The 6,859-nt window shown below is 43.8% G+C and overlaps 1 pseudogene; it reads left to right on the plus strand.

Moving 5' to 3' along the window:
* The first annotated feature begins 3,111 nt into the window (after positions 1–3,111).
* LOC116642579 lies at positions 3,112–6,091 on the plus strand (annotated as a pseudogene).
* The last annotated feature ends 768 nt before the right edge of the window (positions 6,092–6,859 follow it).

A 6,859-nucleotide genomic window follows, 5' to 3' on the forward strand; every position in this document is an offset into this window, starting at 1 on the left:
CTCTGGAATTCACAGGAAAAGTCACAGTCATAAAGATGTGGAAATTTTAAGGGATGAGAAAGGAGGTGAAGAATGGAGCATTGACTTTCTTTTCCTTTTCTCTGCTTTGTTTTCTCTATTTAGACATTTTTAGTAGAAGGCAACAAGACCTCTGAGGGTATGAAGGGCAGGCAGGAGAAGCCAGAAGGGAGATGTGGGAAACGGAGAGGTTTGAGCTCTCCAGGACAAACTACCTCGTAATCTTGCCTGACTTTGGCTCCATAAACAAAAGGCCCCTCTTCCCCTCTGGGCAAAAGGGGCAGGCAATCGGAATGATTAAATGCACAATGCTTGTTAGTTGGTAAGTACCTGCAGTTCAGCTGAGAAAAGAGGAGCTATAAAGTGGAGATTTCTGTGTTCAGAACTGCCCTGCAGAAATCAAGCTGGCACCACAGTCTACTCTGTTTCCTTCTGAGTTTTGCTGCAACCCCTAAGTTATAATCAGAGGAAGGAAACGCCTGAGAGATCTGAAGCTTTCAATTGTTGCCGAGTGCAGATGGCTTGGATCACCACACAGCATGTAGCTCAAGCTCAAGGTCAGCGTCTCACGCTGTAATCAGCGCCTCGATATATGATTTCAGCTGGACCCCACCATTTCTGTGCAACAACTGTGCGGCTCCGTGTAAGCAAAGTTAGAGCCTGGGCAGAGATTAAAATGCAAATTCACCAGAAATTGATAGTACCCATAAACCCACCATATTCTTCATGCAAAATAACACCTTGCCAGGGAGCTTCAAAGGAAAACAGGAAGTGGACAGGATGGGGGGACGGGAAGTCAAGAAAACTCCTCGAGCAGGAGCCCTGGTTTCTTCTAGTCTAGTACCCTGAGGGCTGATGGGATGGAAGACCTGGAGGGAGGGGCATGGAGACGGGCCACGTGTCCCTGGCGCCAGCAAAACTCAGGGGCATGACTGAAACACAAGTCTGACTTCCCCTGCCTGACACGGAACACTTGAGCTTTCATCCCATTCACGGGGAGTAAAAAAAGGGATCCTTTTTAATTTCAGAAAAAGCCCAAACGAGTCAGCTGCATCAACTGTGCCAGAGGGTAGAGACTGTTTTGTTCCAACCTGGGGACAAAGTGTGTCCTCCCATTGCCTGGGGGAGAGATTAGGGTGGAGGTGGGGTGAGAGGTGGGGAAAGAGATCTCTGAAGGGGCAGGATTGTGCGTTGTTGCATAAGGGAGCAAAAGGTAGAAGGCTCATTTCGACCTGGGTACTCAGAGGCCCGAGGTCTCTGCCCCTGAGTACCAGCACTGATCAAGCACTTTAGAACGACTAGTGTCTCCACGAAGCTCCTTCTCCACTTTCAGCCCCTCATGTGAGAGTTGAAAAAATAAAAGCTAATCCAGATCTTAGGAAAATGACCAGCAGAGTCAAATCAGAACTCTGGCTCAAGCCTTATAGTGTAAAGCCCACAACACAGTGGAGAGTCATGAAAGCCCCCCAGGACTGATTCCACCTTGGAGAAGCCGGTTAGGTAGTACTGATTCCTTCACAGGTGTGAAGGTGGGACATGGAAGGGAGTTGTTTCAGAATGAGATCTTTTCAAACTCCATACCTTCTTTCCTCTCATTCTAAGATGTACCCCTCTGATTCCTCCCAAAGTACAAGTATACTACCACCCCCCCACCCCAAGAATCTCAGCAGGGTAAGGATTGTCATTGGTAGGACTGTTTCCAACCTGAACGTCCTGGAGACACAAAAGATTCAATTACTCAAAGTGTCTTTCAAGCTCTAAAAATTACCTTCGGGGCTCCTGGGTGGCTCAGTCGTTAAGCATCTGCCTTCAGCTCAGGTCATGATCCCAGGGTCCTGGGATGGAGCCCTGAGTTGGGCTCCTTGCTCGGTGGGGAGCCTGCTTCTCCCTCTGCCTCTGTTGTTCCCCCTGCTTGTGCTCTCTCTCTCTGACAAATAAATAAATAAAAATCTCTTTTAAAAAATAAATAAAGGGCGCCTGGGTGGCTCAGTTGGTTGAGCGACTGCCTTCAGCTCAGGTCATGATCCTGGAGTCCCTGAATCGAGTCCTGCATCAGGCTCCCTGCTCGGCAGGGAATCTGCTTTGCCCTCTGACCCTATTCCCTCTCATGTGTTCTTTCTCTCTCATTCTCTCTCTCTCAAATAAATAAAATCTTAAAAATAAATAAATAAATAAAAAATAAAACTAATTATTATTATTTCTAAGTAAACTCTACCCCCAACGTGGGGCTTGAACTCACGACCCCAAGATCAAGAGTCGAATGCTCTACTGACTGAACCAGTCAAGTACTCCCCCAGCCTTTAAAACTAATTCTTACAAAATCTGCATCCTCTTCATTACTAGGTATGACTACTTTTTTTTTTTTAGGTATGACTACTTTCAAGTCATATAATAATTTGTTCCAAAAGAGCACTTACTTGCAACAATTGCAACTAAAAAAATCTATCCTGTGGTTTCAGGTGCTTGTTAGGTCTCTTGGGAGATATGTATGCAGTCCTAATAAATTCTTCCCTGATAAAAGCCCTGCCAACAATCAGAATTGTCCATAGACCCCTGGAGAGTCTACTGAGAAGATCAGCCACTTGTTGGTGGGCTCAGGATAGTCCCAATTACTATTGGCAAGTTATTATAGAAAGGTTAAGAACTGGATGAGTGGTTAAACAGTGTTTATCAAGATATATTTTTTAAAAGTAATCTCTACACCCGGTGTGGGGCTCACACTCAACCCCTCAATCAAGAGTGACATGCTCTACCAACTGAGCCAGCCATGTGTCCCCAAGATTTTTTTAATCACAATTAATATTAAACACATTTCACATTGTGACTCAGTACATAAGTTTTGCATTATATACAATTGTTATGGGTTGAATTGTGTACCCCCCACCCCAAAATATGTTGAAGTCCTAACTCTTGGTACCTGTGGATGTAACTTTATTTGGAAATAGGGTTTTTGCAGATGTAATCAAATTAAGATGAGGTCATTGGGGTAGGCCCTCATCTAGTATGACTGGTGTCCTTCTGAGAGGGGTGACATTTGGACAGAGACACATACCCAGAGGGGAGGCCATGTGACAACTGGCAGAGACTGGAGGGATGCAGCTGCAAGCAAGGACGGCCAAGGATGGCTGGCTGCCATCAGAAGCTGTAAGAGAAAAGGAGGGATTCTACCCAGAGGTTCAGAGGGAGAACGGCCGTACTGATATCTTGATTTTGGACTGCTAGTTTCTGGAACTGTGACAAAATAAATTTCTGTTGCTTTATTTTTTTAAAGATTTTTATTTATTCATTTGACAGAGAGAGAGAGAGCCAGAGAGAGAGAGATTGTGAGAGACCACAAGAAGGGGGAGTGGCAGGCAGAGGGAGAGGGAGAAGCAGGCTCCTTGCGGAGCAGGGAGCCCGATGCGGGGCTTGGGGCTCGATCCCAGGACCCTGAGATCATGACCTGAGCTGAAATCAAGAGTCAGATGCTTAACGGACTGAGCCACCCGGGTACCCTTCCTCTGTTGCTTTAAACCAACAGTTTGTGGTACTTCTTTTATGGCAGTCCTATAAAACTAATACGATAATTAAAACAAAAGTTTTGCTAAATGATAGTTATCTTTACCGTATGCATTCAGTTTTACTCTGTTCTGCTTAATTTTTTGCAAATGCTTGTCATAACCCAGTCCATTGATTTTACAACCTCTAATAGGTTGGGATCCACAGTGTGAAAAATATAGGACTACAAATGCCCTTTAAGGTCTTTCCTTCTTTCCTTCCTTCTTTCTTTCCTTCCTTCCTTCCTTCCTTCCTTCCTTCCTTCCTTCCTCCCTCCCTCCCTCCCTCCCTTCCTTCCTTCCTTCTTTCTTTCTTCCTTTCTTTCTTTTTTCTTTCTTTCTTTCTTCTTTCTTTCTTTCTTTCTCCTTTCCTTCCCCTTTCCTTCCTTCCTTCCTTTCTTTTCTTTTTTCTTTTCTTTTCTTTTCTTCCTTCCTTCCTTCCTTCTTTCTTTACTTTCTTTCTTATATTTTATTTATTTATTTGAGAGAGAGAGAGCGAGCGAGCACACACACATGGGGGGGTGGTTTGAGGGAGAAGCCGACTTCCTGATGAGCAGGGAGCCCAATGAGGGGTTCAATCCAGGACCCTGAGATCATGACCTGAGCTGAAGGCAGACACCCAATGGACTGAGCCACCCAGGCTCCCCACTTTCTTTCTTTTTTTTCTTTTATTTTTTTAAATTTATTTATTTGACAGAGAGAGACACAGCGAGAGAGGGAACACAAACGGGGGAGTGGGAGAGGGAGAAGCAGGCTTCCCGCGGAGCAGGGAGCGCGATGTGGGGCTCGATCCCAGGACCCTGGGATCATGACCTGAGCCTAAGCCAGACGCTTAACGACTGAGCCACCCAGGTACCCTCTTTCTTTTTTTAAAGATTTATTTATTTATTTGAGAGAGCATGGGGGTAGGGGCAGAGGGAGAGAATCTCAAGCCAACTTCCCACTGAGTGGGAAGTTAAGGTTCTTTCTAAACTTGAGAGTCTGTGACTTTAGGAGACATAAATGGGGTGTAGATCAGAAGAACCAGAACAGGGGCGCCTGGTGGCTCAGTCGTTAAGGAAGGCAGACGCTCAACGACTGAGCCACCCAGGCGCCCCTAAATAAATACAATCTTAAAAAAAAAAAAAAAGAAGAACCAGAACACAAAAAAGACCTAGTTTTGTATCCTATTCTCCTTTTAGCTGGTCTTTAACCTATAATCCCTTCTGGATTCTGGAAAAAAGACAAATATTTTAATAATTGACAACACGGGGCCATCTGGGTGGCTCAGTGGGTTAAGTGGTGGGCTCTGGGTTTCAGCTCAGGTCATGACCTCAGGGTCCTGGGATTAAGCCCCACATGGGGCTCTGTGCTCAGCGAGGGGTCTGCTTGAGGATTCTCTCTCTCTCCCTCTCCCTCTGCCCCTCCGTTTCCTTGCACACTCTCTCCCCTCTCTCTCTCAGACAAATAAATAAATCTTAAAAAAAAATTGACAATGCAAAGTTATAACATTAAGAAAAGATTGTTTATTAATGACATTTGGTCATTGTTCATAGTTCCCTTCCCCCAAATAACAGATATTCAAACACCTAATTGCAAACTAAATGTGATGACTTTCATCCCACCATTCTAGATCAACTGACAATTTCAGAGATGTTGGACAAAGGGTATAAACTTGCAGCTAGAAGATGAATAAGTTCTCAGGATAAAGCACAGCCTTGTGTGGGGTGTCTTGCTGGCTAAGTCAGTGGAATGCACCACTCTTGATCTTGGGGTTGTGGGTTTGAGCCCCATGTTGGATATAGAGATTATTTTTAAAAAAATGAATAAACTTTGCCTTTCCGATCTGCCATCTGTGGTGGAACCGCCACCAAGGTGCAGATTTTCATGAAAACCCTTACGGGAAAGACCATCACTCTCGAGGCTGAACCCTCGGATACAATAGAAAATGTAAAGGCCAAGATTCACGATAAGTAAGGAATTCCTCCTGATCAGCAGAGACTGATCTTTGCTCGTTAGCAACTGGAAGATGGACCTACTTTGTCTGACTACAACATTCAAAAGGAGTCCACTCTTCATCTTGTGTTGAGACTTCGTGGTGGTGCTAAGAAAAGGAAGAAGTCTTATACCACTCCCAAGAAGAATAAGCATAAGAGAAAGAAGGTTAAACTGGCCATCCTGAAATACTATAAGATGGATGAGAATGGAAAAATCAGCTGCCTTTGTTGGGAGTGCCCTTCAGATGAGTGTGGTGCTGGAGTTTTCATGGCTAGCCACTTCGACAGACATTATTTTTTTTTTTAAGATTTTATTTATTTTTCAACAGAGAGAGAGAGAACAGAAGCAGGGGGAGTGGGAGAAGGAGAGGCAGGCTCCCCGCTGAGCAGGGAGCCCGATGCAGGGCTCGATCCCAAGACCCTGGGATCATGACCTGAGCCGAAGGCAGACGCCCAACGACTGAGCCCCCCAGGCATCGCTTCAACAGACATTATTGTGGCAAATGTTGACTGACCTATTGCTTCAACAAACCAGAAGACAAGTTATTGTGTATGGGTTAATAATAAAAGACATGAACTAAAAAAAAAAAAAAAGAATAAACTTTAAAAAAAAAGTATCATTCCATATATCAGAACCTATGTACAGGGTTAATTGGTTGCAAGCTTGCTGAGGAAGACAGTTACTCTAATCCATGGGCAACAGTATAGGAGAGTGATAAAGAACATGTACTTCTCTTTTTTAAGTTTATTTCTTTGTGTATGTATGTATGTAATCTCTACACCCAACATGAAGCTTGAACTCATGACCCCGAGATCAAGAGTTTCACACTCTACCAACTGAGCCAGCTAGGCACCGCATAATTTACTTATTTCTTAAAATGATGCTAATAGGGGCACCTGGCAGGCTCACTCAGTAGAGCATGGGACTCTTGATCTCAGGGTCATGAGTTCAGGCCCCACACTGGGTGTAGAGTTACTTAAAAATAAAATAAAATGATGCTAATAATCCTCACCTCCCTAGGATGTTGTTGGGATTAAATAAATCCATTACATATTAATACATCTTAATAATAATACATAATTGATTTGTACAGAATGAATGTACATAAAGCCTAGTGTCTGTAACATTGTAAACCATTAATAAATATTAGATATTTTTATCATTATAAGAATGTAAGCTCCTTGAAGGCAGGATGTCTAATTTAGACATCTTTGTGTATACCTCATAAGTCCAAATACTGTCCATTGCATATGGAAGCCACACAATAAAGTTGGTTAAAGTAATTCACTTCTAACAACACGCCAGGACTCCTACTATTTCTTTCTCCT

The sequence above is a fragment of the Phoca vitulina genome, unplaced genomic scaffold (assembly GCF_004348235.1).
Source record: "Phoca vitulina isolate PV1807 unplaced genomic scaffold, GSC_HSeal_1.0 scaffold23, whole genome shotgun sequence".
Lineage (NCBI taxonomy): Eukaryota > Metazoa > Chordata > Mammalia > Carnivora > Phocidae > Phoca > Phoca vitulina.